Below are 16,002 nucleotides of genomic sequence, written 5' to 3' on the forward strand. Positions count from 1 at the left end.
GGAGCAGAACCAGGAGAACATTATACACAGAGACTGACACAGTGTGACACAATTGAATGTAATGGGCTTCTCTACTAGCAGCCATGCAATGACCCAGGACAATGCAGAGGAACTTATGAGAAAGAACGCTATCCACATCCAGAGGAAGAACTGTGGGAGCAGAAACACAGAAGAAAAACAACTGCTTGATCACATGGGTCGAGGGGGATAGGATTGGGGATGGAGACTCTAAACAATCACCGAAGTGCAAATATCAATAATATGGAAATAGGTCTTGATCAATTACACATGTAAAACCCAGGGGAATTGCTCATTGGCTTTGGGAGAGGGGAGGGAAAGAACATGAACCATGTAACCATGGAAAAATATTCTAAATTAATTAATTAAACAAAATTCTCCCCAAATAAATAAATAAATAAAACTGAGATCTTCTGGGTACCAAGAATTCACTGCACTGCCCGGCCTTCTCACTGGAGAGCTACCTTGACAAAGAGGTGTGTATCATGCAAGCTTGAATTAGGGATCAAAGATTATGGTAGAAGTATCAGGGGAAATAGATTTTTCCCCCTTTCACAGTTACTGACTTTAAAACATACCATTTCAGGGAGCAGGCTATGGTGCTTTGCAAAGCCAAAGACACAAGTGTCAGTCCATAGAATTAAAAACAATCGCACATGACATCTCATCCAAACTGTTCATTTTCCAAGAAGATAAGGCAATGCCACTGAACAGGGAATAGAAGAGACAAAAGGGATAATGGTTGTGGCTTACCCTTCAACATGTCAGCAATGACAAAATTGAGGGCAAGGCAGGTGAAGGGATGTATACAAGTATACACAGTGAGAGGCAGATCTAGGGGGGGAAACTACCTAACTTCTGATATATTTTCTTTCTGTGGCATCATCAAGACTACATAAATGACTTTAGGTGGCACAGTTAATATCCACACTTAAGACACTTGCTAGCTATGCATACAGTTTCCACCTCTGTAAAATGGGTATAATAATAGATAAGTATCTTTGGCGGTTCTTGTGAAGATCACAAGAACTATGTACAAAGTGCTTTGCCACTATTATTTATTGTATGATCTAGTTCTGTCACTGTAGCCCCACTAACAAGGCCATCTTTGAAGGGGTGACTCATATATCTATTTGGTCTGTTTGTGTCATTTCATCAAAAGCAGCATTCAGTCCGTCTTAGTCACAAGAACTAAACCTTTAGCTTCCTAGACCAATACCTATATGTTATCTGCTCATTTTTCTTTCTAAAACAATGACTATATGATTCACCTGGGTGAATTTTTGCTTTTTTGACCCAAGTTTCCCATATTTTTCCTCCATCTCAAAAATTTAGAAGGTTCGATGGACCTTGCTACTGGTAGCCCGGCTGCCCCAACAGGAGGGGTGAGGCTGTAGACCCTCAAAATCCAGAACTTTGGGGTAGCCAACAGATATTGGAGTGGTTCAGTTCAGACCAGCCATCCTGTAATCATCACCTCTGGCCTCAAAATCCAACTATAGATGAGTAACAAACTGCTCCCTGATAAACCAGATCTGTTTCCTCTAAAGAACTATAGTGTGTGAAGGGCGGGGGGGGGGGGGTCCATTTCCCTTTCAGGACCTTGAATCCCATCCTACCAAGAATTGGCTTCCACTGCCAAAGACTACATCTTCACTGAAAGGAAAAAAAGTTTCATTGCACCAAAGAGAGTTGGCTCTTCTGCCTGAAAACTCAATTTTCCCCTCCTCTTTTGTTCCTCTCATCTCCTCCCTCCGCCTCTTCTTCCTGTAAATTTTGCTTCTCCCCTGGAACCCATTTAAACAATTAGTTTCTTCCTTGGTTGTTAGCTGACTGTGTTTGTTATGCTGGGTGGGTTCAGGTTGTTCTGAAAAATGTTCTGTATTGATTTTAAAATGTAAGGCTAGTGTTGGCCACATTTATCAACTCTGTCAGGGACAGAAAAGCTTGCTTCTTGTCAGGACAGACTAATAACTCACATGCTCTCCAACAGGTAGAAAATGAACACTGCCTTTCCCCCAACAACACCCCTCTGTCTCTCAACCTTTGTTTGGTGGTCGGAATGTGTATTGTTATTAATTTATTAGTAGTAGTAGTAGTAGTATTCCCGTGTGTGGGATTCTGCCTTTACAGCGAGAATCTTAGTCTTAGGGGTCTGAGCAGGAATCCCACCTCTGACCCTTTGCAAGTCACAGAGTCCCATCTTGTAAAACGGGGATCCTAATATCAGGCAACTCACACAATGCTTTGGAGGAATAAAAGGGATCAAATAAGATAATGAAGGAAACTACCATTGGTATATCCATGTACTGATCATTTGTTTTAGGAAACCAAGACAAGACCAGTCCAGAAACTGGTTGTGACTGTTCACCTTTGACTTAAAAACCTGGACTTTGTTTGGAAAGGTAGATTTTTCACTGGTTTCGTTTAAACAAACAAAGATGATGCCCTCAGACAAATGACCAAAGGATAGCAAGAATCTCCTCACCTTTACACGTAGGAGCATTTTCTCAAACTTGGAGAGTAGGCAAGCCTCCATCTTGAAGCCATGTCTTCTCCACAACCCAACTCTAACCTTTTCCATGAGCCAGAGGAAATCCATCTAAATTAGTAACACAGGGTTGGTACTATACAAAAATATTCCTGAGAGAGCTCAAGGTCTCCAACAGTCAACCCTGACCACCATGTTTTTCTCTTCTTTTTTTTTGCATTATTGACAAGGTACATTTCAAACCAAAGTAGACACCAAGGTCGTCTGGGACACTTGGAAATAAATCTCACAGATTTCTCAAGGACTGAAGTTCTCATTTCCCTGTGAGAATAATAAGAGCTACCTCCTTAGGCATGTTCCCAAATCCAAAGAAGTACCACTTATTGATCCTAGCAGACAGGCCAAAGGGATGGCTGCTCAAACAGTCAGCAGCCCACAGAAGTGATGGTTGGATTTCCAGCCTCCTAACCTAGAGAACTAGAAACCAGTCCTGCACTTATCTGTCCTGAGCCCAAGTCCAAAACAGTCAGACCATCCCCAGACTAGATAGAACCTATTTGATGGCTGGCAGGATTAACCCTGCTGGTACATAGACCTACATAATAGGGTCCTTACATGCAGACAGAACCAAAGTGAGGAGGCAGAGTATTCTAGGCATGGTGGTGGGTAGCAATGGCTAATGAAGGCTGAAAGACAACTTGGGACCCCGTTGTGAGGCGCTTTAAAAGCCAAACAGAAGAGTTTCTATCCTAGGACAGTTCTTGTGAGTAAGGAAGTAAAATGGGCAGATGTGCTCTTTAAGGGAGATCCATCACTTAGAATGTTGGGCTGGTTGCCTGGGAGACCCAGCCCTGGTGCCCAGGTCACAGACCCTTGGAATCTAGAACACACAGTGAAACCCTTCAGTTGGTAGATGAGGCTCAGAAGAGATATGGCCTCCCTATGCTCACAGACAGGTCCATGGCTGGGTATACAGAAGACATTTGAAATCAAACATAACCTTACTCAATTTCCTTGTTGACAGGTGACCTCATGGATCCATCTGGTCGCAGTGTTCGAGGGAACCCCAGTGAGCAGCGGCACTCAGAGAAAGGTGAGTAGGGGACCCAAAGGTGATGGATGGAGGTGAGATCTTCCCACTCCTCTCCTCCCCTCCCTATCAAACCAAGGGGGAAGAAGTAGGGAAGTTCCTGTTCCCAAATCCAAAGAAGTACCACTTATTGATCCTAGCAGACAGGCCAGAGGGATGTCTGTTCAAACATTTATTAGCCCACAGAGATGATTGATGGAGCTTCAGTCTCCTAACCTAGAGAACTAGAAACCAGTCCTCCACTTTTCTGTCCTGAGCCCTCGCCCAAAACAGTCAGTCCATCCCCAGACTAGATAGGACTTGTTATTTGATGGCTGGCAGGATTAACCCTGCTGGGACCTGCACCTACATAGGAGCTTGCATGTAATCAGAACCAAAGTTAGGAGGCCGAGTATTCGAGGCATAGTGGTGGGACTGGGTTTGGGTAGCAATGGCTAATGAAGGCTGAAAGATAAGTAGGAACCCCGTTATAGGGAGCTTTAAAAGCCAAACAGAAGAGTTTCTATACTAGAGAGTAGTTGTGAGTAAGGAAATAAAATGGACAGATGGGCACTTTAAGTGAGATCCATCACTTAGAATGTTGGGCTGGTTGCCTGGGAGACCCAGACCTAGTGCCCAGGTCACAGACCCTTGGAATCTGGACACACAGTGAAACCCTCAGTTGGTAGATGAGGCTCAGAGGAGAAGTGGCCTCCCTATGCCCACAGACAGGTACATGGCTGGGTATACAGAAGACCTCATGGATCCATCTGGTCGCAGTGTTCGAGGGAACCCCAGTGAGCAGCGGCACTAAGAGAAAGGTGAGTAGGGGACCCAAAGGTGATGGATGGAGGTGAGATCTTCCCACTCCTCTCCTCCCCTCCCTATCAAACCGAGGGGGAAGAAATAGGGAAGTTCCTATTCCCAAAATCAAAGAAGTACCAGGTATTGATCCCAGCAGATAGGCCAAAGGGATGGCTGCTCAAACAATCAGCAGCCCACAGAGGCGATGGTTGGATTTCCAGCCTCCTATCCTAGAGAACTAGAAACCAGTCCTGCACTTGTCTGTCCTCAGCCCATGTCCAAAACAGTCAGTCCATCCCCAGACTAGATAGAACCTGCCATTTGATGGCTGGCAGGATTAATCCTGCTGGGACCTGCACCTACATAGGAGCTTGCATGTAATCAGAACCAAAGTGAGGAGGTAATGTATTCTAGGCATGGTGGTGGGACTGGGCTTGGGGAGCAAAGGCTAATGAAGGCTGAAAGATAAGTAGGAACCCCGTTATAGGGAGCTTTAAAAGCCAAACAGAAGAGTTTCTATCCTAGGACAGTAATTGTGAGTACGGAAGTAAAAGGGGCAGATGGGCACTTTAAGGGAGATCCATCACTTAGCATGTTGGGTTGGTTGTCTGGGAGACCCAGCCCTAGTGCCCAGGTCACAGACCCTTGGAATCTGGAACACACAGTGAAACCTTCAGTTGGTAGATGAGGCTCCTATGGGGATGTGGCTTCCTCGTGCTCACACACAGGTCCATGGCTGGGTATACAGAAGACATTTGAACTCATACATGACTTTACTCAATTTCCTTGTAGACAGGTCACTGCGTGGATCCCCCTGGTGGCAGCGTTTGAGGGAAATGCAGTGAGCATCAGTACTCAGAGGAAGGTGAGTGGGTGATGCCAAAGGTGATGGATAGAGGTGAGATCTTCCCACTCCTCTCCTCCCCTCCCTATCAAACCGAGGGGGAAGAAATAGGGAAGACCCTAATGTCATCAGTTCAAGGCCTGGAGACCCTTTGGGTTCTGTCTCTCTTTCATCCCCTCACACATGGTGAGGATATAAGGGTTTTTAATGTATTTTTGTAAGTGCCAAAATGCGGGGAGTAAATATTGTTTCTTGATAATATCCTAACTTTTCCATTGAGCAACTTTCCCCATTACCTGGGATATCATTCTGGGGAGTTGGAGCTGTATAGCAAAAATAGCACCATAATAGTGGTAAGAGAAAGAGGAGGCTGGGAGCCAGCCAGCACTCTCTCAGTCCCAAATAGTGTCAAATCAGCTAGAGTTTTATAGATTAAAGGCAAATCCTTTTTCATCATCAGTGAGTTGAGAGACATAACTCACATAGCATGAAAAAAAATCTCCAAGTAGGTTTTCTCTTTGATCCCTGCAGGTAATGGAGAATGTTCTCTGAGTACAGAAATTCCATCAGTTCCCCCAAGACTGACGCAACACACTACACATTCTCTCTCTAGTTGTCTCTGTGTGTCCCTTTCTTTCATCTCTCCTCTATCTCTGATTTCTCTACTCCCTTTCTCCTATTCCTTATCTCCAGTATCTCTATCTTCCTACCCTCTAGCCTTTATCATCTGTCTCCCTGTCTCTCCCTGCCCCTTTTCTTCTAAGAAGAAGAGATCTCTTTCTTAGCCAAGTTAACCCTAACCACCCAGATGCACACATTATGGCTTTGGAATGCAAACTTGAACTTGGCCTTAGACTTCATAACAGCTAGTGATATTTTTTTGTGAACTTGAAGATAAATCCATTAACGTAAGTGTAAAGGGTTTTTTGTTTGTTTGTTTTGTACCCTTTACCGTCCAGCTTAGAATCAATACCATGTATTGGTTCCAAGACAGATGAAAGGTCAGGGATAGGCAATGGGAGTTAAGGGACTTGCCCAGGGTCACACAGTTAGGAAGTTTCTGAGGTCATATTTGAACCCAGGACCTCCTGTCTCTAGGCCTGGCTCTCTATCCACTGAGCCACCTAAGACTTCTTTGGGTCAAGAGCAATCATCATTTGAGAAGACTTTAAGACAGGCTAGAGACATGACAGGTAGTACCATCACCTGTAGTTCTTGGTTCCCCCATGAGTCCCAACCCTCTTCTGTGGTACCAAATCATGGCTCTAGTGTATGCCATTCATCACCTGCAGCGATTTTAGGTAAGCCTCTCCCTCTGCTTCAGTCATTAGATATGACTATCTGGAGAGCACTAAGGTAAGTTAAGGCCCAACTCCTATTGCATTTCACAGCCAACCCTGTCCTCCTGTGACGTCTAAGGAACATGGAGGTAAGCCCAGTCTGTTCCATTTCAATCTTGGATCTGTTACTTTTCTCTGTGCCCATGTGGGGGCACGATGAGGTAAGCCCCTTTCTGACTGCCCGGCCGGCCTCGCCTGTCTGTGGACAGCCAGCTCTGCTCGTCCTCTCCCGGAGCCCAACCTAAAACCTGTCCTCCGGTGGATTCTGTGACTACAGCTCCGGTGGCGTGGCGGCCATTCTCCAGGCCCCTCTAAGGCTCCTAGCCGGGAGTCAGACCATGGACAGCTCCTCCCGGGCTAATTCCAGGAGTCCCTAAATTGCTAGGGCTTTCAGAACGCGATCGGAGCACTAGTTCCCTTCATTATCCCGTGTCTTTCCTGCGTTGAAAAGCATTATTCTGAGAAAAGGGTCCCCAGGCTTCGCGAGGCTGCCAGAGGGGTCAAGCCCATAATGACGGGGGAGATTCTGGGCTCCGAGGAGGGCCTGAATTGCAGCCCCACAGAATGCTGCGAGCATTAAGCTCAGCATGTTTTTCCAGATTAGCCAGACAGCCCATTTATGGCTTAGCACTTAGTCCTGCCTCCCCCCGACCCCCAGCCACACAACAATTCTCTTTGGGCTTTTAGACTATAATCAAATTCATAAAGAACTTTCTGTTGCCAACACCAGAAAATGAAACCAGATGCAACCGATAACTGCAGATAAATAAATCACTTTCTTTAGTGCCAGAGCCATCAGAGTGCTCCACGCTGATTCAATCAACCTGGGGACAAAATAGACAAGAGGATTCCATACCGCCAGGCTGCTCTTTCCAATAAGCTTACAGGGAAACAACACAAAGTGAAAGAAATCAATTTAGATAGAAATGATACAAACCGCCCCCTCCACCCCCAAGTGGAAGGCCTGAAACCGCAGGGATTGACTAGGCCCCAGGTCTGATCCCTGACCAGCCATGGGCGTCAGTGCTTTGTCTCTGCCCCTTTTACGTCATGCCCAAGGCTCTGGCTGACTTTAATATGTTCATTTCCACTGATAAATCTCAGTCTCATCTAGCTGTCTCTCCCTGGGAACGGCTGGTGCTTTTTCAAGTAGACAGAGTAGAATTCAATTCCTCCTCTTCTGGGCAACGGGAACCTCAACACCCTGTCTAAGGGGCCAAGGAGAACACGAGCTGATCTAACACAAAATGGTGCCTAAGAAAAGCAAGCCCCTCTCCCCAAGGTGGTGGCAGGGGAAGGGAGCTTAGTATATTCTAGGAGGCGGATGAGTAACTGGAACTCACCATAATTCTCTGCTTTGGACATGGTCCAAAGACAGTGATGTCTTAAGGCAGCCAACAACCTGGGGGCAGGGTGGGGAATTGACTGAGGCCAGGTACCCCCCCCCAATTTCTTCTGGTTTACCTCATGTTCTCAAATGGAAAGTCTTGCATTAAATAAGGTGCCATTTCAGTGCCTTTCAATAAAGGGTCTCAGTTGCCTCCCCTACACCATGCACCGAGAGTGTCCCCAGTGCAAGTAGCCAGCTGAACTGAATGGGGCTGCTATTTCCAAGTGTCCCCCATGCTGTGGGTGGGTTGATGCCAGAGGCAGGAGCCCCACTGACATCCGGGGTGCTTCCCGAATCCTAAAAGGCTGCATGTAACTCTAAGGAGAAGGAAAGCCATCAATCACCTCATTAAAGTCTAATGAGTTTGGGAAGAGCTTTCCAAAGGGTGGGGGCTGGCTGGATCTTGCCGCATTGTACTTTGAAGATGGCTTTTGATGCATTTCTAAACAGAATCATCTTTCCACATTAGTATTTGATGTAGGCAGGCAAAGGAAGCAGTGCCCTAGAACCATGGCCTTTTAATACCATCCATGGGTTATCACGGCTGAAGGCTATTTAAGAAAACCTCAAACACTTGTGCAGTCCCTCAGCACCCCGCCCAAATTCATTATCCTATTATCAATCCAACACACAGGATTTCAGCGCCAGCTCTTCGCTTGGGAGGCTGCCTCGTCAGCCAAACAGAAGGGACTTAGCAGGGGTTCAAACGAGCCTTGTGGGGGATGGAGGGGGAGGGTCCCATCTCATTGCCTCAGCCTGGTCACCACTAGTCCAGGATAAAGATAGGATACTACCAGCAACAGTCAAGGGAAAGCATCTACAGAGCAGCTCCAAGCATCCTTTCAAAGTCTTCAGTGAGGTTCAGCGCTGAGAATGGCAGATTCTTTTGTAAGCAAACCATCACAGAGAAAGTCTTACAAGGAACACAAGTCCAGGCTCATTTGGCTCTGTGGTACACACACACACACACACACACACACACAAGCATATTGACAATGGAAAAAGCACTAGTTTGGAGATGAGGAAGATGTGGGTTCAAATCACCCCCTCTGCTCCCTAGTGAGCAAAAGGAGGCCTTGGAGCTTTCCCTAAACCAGTTGACTTTTAGAAATGGGTTGCACCTCCCATACCTGTGGCTTTCTTTGGAGGGATTTACCACATCTGTCTGAATCCCTCTCTACTCATCACCAAAAACTCTTTAGCTGGGGCAGCTTGGTAGCACAGTGGATAGTGCACCAGGCCTGGTGAACCAGGAGAACCTAGATTCGAATATGGCCTCAGATACTTTCTATCTGTGTGACCCTAGGTAAGTCACTTAATCCCAATTGCCTAGCCCTTGTCACCTTTCTGTATTAGAATTGATAAGACAGAAGATAAGGGTTTAAAAAAACTCTGCCTTTACAATTTTATGTATTTTCCAATTACATGAGGAAATATTCCGTCATGTCCAACTTTTCATACCCCCATGGATTTAGCAAAGGTACTTTTTTGCTATTGCCTCCAATTTTAGGCAGGAGTTAAGGGACTTTTCCAAGGTCATATGGTGAATATGTGAGATGACATTTGAGCTCTGGTCCTTCTGACTCTTTCTGCCTAGGACTGCTGGATGGTGGTCCAGTGGATAGAGCACTGGGCTTGGAAACAGGAAGAATCATCTTCACAAATTCAAATCTGGCCTCAAGCCACTTACTAGCTGTGTGGCCCTGGGCAAGTCACTTAACCCTGTTTGCCTCAGTTCCTCATCTGTAAAATGAGCTGGAGAAGCAAATGGCAAACCAGTCCAGTATCTTTGCCAAGAAAAACTCAAAAGGGGTCACAGAGAGACTGAAACCACTGAACATGAGGAAATGTCTTTTTTCTTGGAAAGGGTGAAAGGTTAATCAGTCAAGGTGGCAAAACCACCTCGCTCTTGTTCTCAGCTCAGTTGTTAACCTCAATTCTCATCTTTCTGACTTGCCTTTTGTCCCAGGCTTCTCTTTTCAGTACTCTATCTGCTACTTGAGAGGAAGGATTGTTTCATTCTTTGCATCCTTCAGAGCTAATAAAGAAATGTTCAGTCACTGACTGAGGGAAAGAGTGGGGAGAGAGGTAAAAGGAGAACCAGGGCTGATGAGCATGGAAGGGAGTTTGAGGACCATATCTATCCCCATCTCTCTAAGTAAGGCCTACTCTTACTTGCCAAAGGGCAACGGGCTATTGAAACAACACGTCTGCTTGGTTTTGAGTGAGCACTTTACCCAAGCCTCATTCTCCTTAGCTGTAAGATGGGGACATAAGGTCATTTCTTCATCCAATGGGAAGGGGAATCAATAAGCATTTATATAACCTACTAGGGATCAAGCACTGTTAAACACTTTACAATTAAAGAAACTGAGGCTCGCAGGTGAAATGACTTGCCCAGGGTCACACACATAGCCAGTACTGGAGGGTACATCCTTCCCTATCTTCTCCAACTAATTACCTAGTAGGGATTGTTTTTCTATCATCTATGAACATGGTGTTTCCCCCAAGTAAACTAGGGGTTCTTTCAGGGAATACCAACTTCAATTTACTCTTTACTTCCCTAGAGCTGACCCTAGCACAGCATCCATGACTCAGGAAGTACTTAGTGATGAATTGAACACAACTAGCTAATATGTATCCAGGGCGTTCAAGACCTTGGCACACTATTTAAACAGGTTTTTCGCACCTTATTAACCACGAGTGTGTGTCCTGGGCTGTGTGTGTTCTCTCTTCCATTTTGTGACCTCCTTATCTCCCACGGGTCCAGTCATCCCCTCTACACAAATCATGCCAGGCCTCTAGTCAACCTTAGTCATATGTTTTTGTGCCTCAACCTCACCATCTGCCTTTTACACATCTCAAATTGGGAGAGCCTTAGGCACTTCACAGTTAACTTGCACAAAATGCAACTCAACATCCCAAAAGCACCCCCCCTTTAAAAATATCCCCAAACTGCAGACGGTTTCCCCGCCCGCAGTGGCTGGCCTCATTTTCACTCATTTCCCATATTCAATCTCTTGCCAGATCTCATCATTTCACCCTTTGTAATAGCTCTAGCATATGCCCCCTAGGCTAGGCCATGGCAGAAATCTTCTATTTGGTGTCACTACCTTGAGGGTCTCCCTTCTCCAATCCCCAAACATGTTATTAGTCTGACCATGTCAGCTCTCCTGCTCAATGAACTCAGCAATTCCCTATTACATTCCCGAATTAAAAATCAACTCTGCTGCTTGATGGTTAACACTCTTTAGAAACTGACTGCTTCCTTCATTTCTAGCCACCTACTACTTCCTCCTCCACAGTGTGCCCCCGGCACATCCATTGACCATGTCATCTCCAGCCCCTGCCTGGAATTTTCTCCTCTCTCACCCCTACCTCTTCCCTTGGTAAATGCTTGTTGACCTCCAAACACTGAAACCAAGCAAGGCTAAGATACTGGCTTAATGATCAACATTCCTATAGCTGGCGCTGCGTGCTCTTAAATTATTAGCTCATTGGATCCTCTGGGAGGTAGGTGCTACTACCTTCATTTTAGAGAACAGAAAACTGAGGCAGACAGATGTGTAGTGACTTGTCGGGGGCACACAGCTAGGAAGTGTCTAAGGCTGGATTAGAACTTTGGTTTTCCTGACTCCAGGCCCAGCCTTCTAACCACCACTCCACACCATTGTCTGAACCAAGGAATCCCTCATTCCCAAAGCTAGCACCCTGCCTCAGTGAGCCTTAATGAGCTAAGTCAAGGAGTCATTAGTCTACTCAGCTGACTAAGTACCTAATTAGCCCACTGTCTTGACCTAACTATTTCATCAGCCAACTATCAGAGGAGGTTGCTTCCCAGTACATGTCTACACTTCACCAACACAAAACGAAGGGCCAACAACCACCACACCAAAAATAGGCATACACTAAAAGCTCTCCAAGTCATTGGAAGGGGTACATTACGACATGCTGGGCCACTAAAGAAGCCCCTTAAATATAACCTCATTTTGTAAGCCTTGACCATTGGAGAATGGTGTGGTTACTGATTCACTTCCTCCTCTCCCTACCTCCAAAGCTTGCCATAGCTCTTGTCCAAACTCTCCTTCCTACCTAGAAAACTACATTATATACTCAAGAGATTTCTCTTCTCCTTCCTCATGGGCTCAGCATCGGTTCTGATTTCCTCCGTGGCCCATCCATTTCCCTTATGCCCAATAGCACCTTCAGGAAAGCCGCTGAGCAGGGCTAGATGTGTAGTGAGAAGCATTTGAAAGGCACCGAGAGCCACAGTGGGCTGTGGGGGGCTGTGCTGGAAACCAAGCTAGTCTAGAAGCCTGGAAGTCTTTGTGCCTCATATTAACCAAGTCACTGACCAAATCCCTCCATCTTCGGGCTGCTAATGGGAAGCATTTCGCTACCACTTGGCAAACATCTCATTTGAGGCAACTGAAATTCGGAACTGCACAGGCAAAAGGTGTTTCCTCACCTGGGAGTTCACTGGAGCAGGGAGACAGCGAGGCCTGGCCAGAATATCTCTCCCCTGCCAGTCAAGGATAGGACGAAAGTTAGAAGAGAAGTTCGGAAAGCTCTCGAGCATCTGAACAGCATGTACGCTGACCCAAAGAGAGCCCATGTTGCCAGGAACATCAGAAGCACTTTGGTCTGGAGGAAAAGAAAGACTTGACTTGGGGGTGGAGGGAGAGGGGGCTCTTTCCTCTAAAAGAAAAATGCGCAGGAGGATGGAGAGAAGAGAGAGAAGGAGCTGACCTGCCTTAAGGTTTCTTTCCCTTTATCGTGCCTGACTTTTGTTCTTCATCATTCTGAATGCCATGTTTTGGCCATCAACTCCCCTCTTACCCGGAAAGAAAAACAATGCTGATAGTTTATGCTCAAGGCTGAAGGCTTCCAAGTTCAATGCGAGGCCTCCTCTGAAGGTAAGTAACTTTGAAAGCAATCCTAAGACTGAGAAATAGCACCTTGGGAGGTTTTTTCCCTTTCATGTACATTTGATTTGCAGCAGCAAAACTTGGGTCCAAGTTCTGGAAAAATACTAGCTGCTCACATCTAAAATGCATTCGAGTTCACAAAGTTAGAGCCACACCATCTCATATTCTAGCCTGCCAACAACTCGAACAGGAGGTAGCTCTTCCGATGCCCACCACCCCTACTTTTAGACGTGGGGCAATGCTAGGACCCAGACCAGACCTGATTTTTAAATCCATTTTCAACTCATTTGACATCTTCGCCTCTCTCTGTAATTGCACTAGAAATACAAATAATCACTACAAGCTGATATTGTTGCTCCGCTGTGAATTAAAATGTCCATACCGCTCTCTCCAGGATGTAAGCTACAGACACTGAGTCAGTCCCCTTAGGGCTCCTAAGTGACTTGCCTGGGTCATGACATTAGGACGCATCTAAGCATCACTGGGAGCTGGATGTCTTGACCCAAACACCAGGACCCTCTCCACTCTTTCAAGCTGCCTCTCAAAAGAGGCAGGGCTTAACAACAATTGTTTTAAATGAACAATTTTTTAATTTTGCTTGATGACACTTTGTTGTTAGGAGTTTTGTTGTCTTTTTGGGGATGGAGAGAGCTGTGGGAAGGAGAAAAAATAAATCTCCAACGAAAAATGCAAAATAAAAATACCCACCAATTAAAGATTAGCGCTTTATATACGGGGCTACCCTCTACCACAAGAAAATTATTTTGTGGTCAAAACGTACACCTCTGTGCTAATGTTGCTATAGAACTTCTCTGAATTTAGCTACGCTGGTTCATGCACAACAGATAAATCGATTCTCAAAGCCTTTCCAGCTGTTCTCTTCCAACCATGAAGGGACAAGGAAGGAAAGTTATGATTTCCCACATTGGCAGCTTAAATATCCAATGACTCAACTCTTAGGAACACGTTAGAGATAGGCGATGGGGCAGTTCTGCTCTCTTACCAAGTGGCAGATGGCAGTATCCATCACTCATGGAAACCCAAATTCCTTCTTGCAACGAAACAATCACATTACCATCACTATTTGATGAAAATGCTTTTTGACTTCCCCAAATCATCACTGCTCATGTATAAGAAGGCTCTTTCTCATTTGCCTTTCTACACAGCTCCTATGAGGCCAAACCCACCAAAGTGTGGATGATTTTATTTTATTTTAGCTTTTATAAAGCTTTTTATTTTATTTTATTTAGTGAGTTGATTTAGAACATTTTTCCTTGGTTACAAGAATCATATTCTTTCCCCCCCTCCCCAAACCCCTTCCCATAGCCAACCCGCAATTCCACTGGGTTTTACATGTAGCATTGATCCAGACCTATTTCCATATTATTAATTTTTGCACTAGGGTGATCGCTTAGAGTCTACATCTCCAATCATATTCCCGTTAGACCATGTGATCAAGTAGTAGTTTTTCTTCTGTGTTTCTGCTCCCACAATTTTTCCTCTGAATGTGGATAGTGTTCTTTCTTGTAAATCCCTCCAAGTTGTTCTGGATCATTACGTTGCCACTAATGGCATTTGACCATTACATTTGATTGTACAATGTTCTCCTGGTTCTGCTCCTCTCACTCTGCATCAATTCCTGGAAGTCCTTCCAGTCTCCATGGAATTCCTCCAGTTCATTATCCTTTTTAGCGCAATAGTATTCCATCACCAACATATGCCACAATTTGTTCAGCCATTCCCCAATTAATGGGCATCCCCTCATTTTCCAATTTTTTTGCTGCTACAAAGAACACTACTATGAATATTCTTGTACAAGTCTTTTTCCTTATTATCTCTTTGGGGTACAAGCCCAGCAGTGCTATGGCTGGATCAAAGGGCAGACAGTCTTTTAGTGCCCTTTGGGCATAGTTGCAAATTGTCCTCCAGAATGGTTGGATCAATTCACAACTCCACCAGCAATGCATTAATGTCCCAACTTTGCCACATCCCCTCCAGCATTCACTACTTTCCTTTGCTGTCATGTTAGCCAATCTGCTAGTGTGAGGTGATACCTCAGAGTTGCTTTAATTTGCATCTCTCTGACAAAGCGTGGATCATTTTAAAGTGGGTTCCAGGACAAGGCCTGTACACATTGAACTGAATCTAAAGTTAAACAAAAGTTTTGTTTTGTTTTTAAGGGAAAGATCCAACCAAACCTAAATTAGGTGAAAGGTAATTTACACAAAAATATAGTTAAAGTAAAGGATAAAAACTGATGGTAATTCTGTCATTTGGTTACCTTAGGAAGCATTTCCCATGCTAAATTGCTTGTCCACTCCATTTCTTTAGTATATACGTGATCAGATTGAAAGCTGGAAGAAACTGTAGTAGAGGTCATCCAGTTTGGTACCCTTCATTTTATAGACTTACAGTTACATGAGAAATAAGTAAGTGACTGATACACACATTCTTAAGTCTCAGATTCTTTCCTCCTTTCCATGGGACCATATGGCTTCCTTTCTGAAGGATGGATGAAGCCAATAGCTTAGAATGCCCATTTTCTCACTGAGTTGGTTTTTGTAAATTAAATTTCATTTTTTTAATGAACAGAAATCCATTTTCTCCCCTCACACTCTCTACCCCAGCAGGAAAAAAGAACAAAATACTTGCTACAAGTATGTATAGTCCAGAAAAATAAGCTTCCTCATTGGCCATGGCCAAAATTCTATTTCATTCTGCATCCTGAATCCATCCTCTCCCTACCGAGATGTGGGGACCACAAATTCATTATTTTTTAAACCCTCACCTTCAGTCTTGGAATCAATACTGTGTATTGGTTCCAAGACAGAAGAGTGGTAAGGGCTAGGCAATGGGGGTCAAGTGACTTGCCCAGGGTCACACAGCTAGGAAGTATCTGAGGCCAGACTTAAACCTAAGACCTCCCATCTCTAGGCCTGGCTCTCAATCCACTGAGACTCACAGATGCCCCCCAAATTCATTATTAGTCTTCTGAAACTGCAGTTGCTCACTGCACTAACTCGTGTTCTTAGAGCTTTCAAAGTCATTTGGTTTTAGAGTTGCTGCTGTTGTTGTAGAATTTGTTCTCCTAGTCCCTCTCATTTTAATACTTTCTCTA

At 45.0% G+C, this 16,002-nt stretch overlaps 1 long non-coding RNA gene across 1 annotated transcript; it reads left to right on the forward strand.

The window, feature by feature from the left end:
- Positions 1–3,400: 3,400 nt before the first annotated feature.
- Positions 3,401–6,133, forward strand: LOC130456175 (uncharacterized). The gene is made up of 4 exons (XR_008914750.1): positions 3,401–3,602; positions 4,307–4,399; positions 5,175–5,247; positions 5,758–6,133. It is a non-coding gene; the product is annotated as an uncharacterized LOC130456175 (long non-coding RNA).
- The last annotated feature ends 9,869 nt before the right edge of the window (positions 6,134–16,002 follow it).

Source organism: Monodelphis domestica, chromosome X (assembly GCF_027887165.1).
Source record: "Monodelphis domestica isolate mMonDom1 chromosome X, mMonDom1.pri, whole genome shotgun sequence".
In the NCBI taxonomy this organism is placed as follows: Eukaryota; Metazoa; Chordata; class Mammalia; order Didelphimorphia; family Didelphidae; genus Monodelphis; species Monodelphis domestica.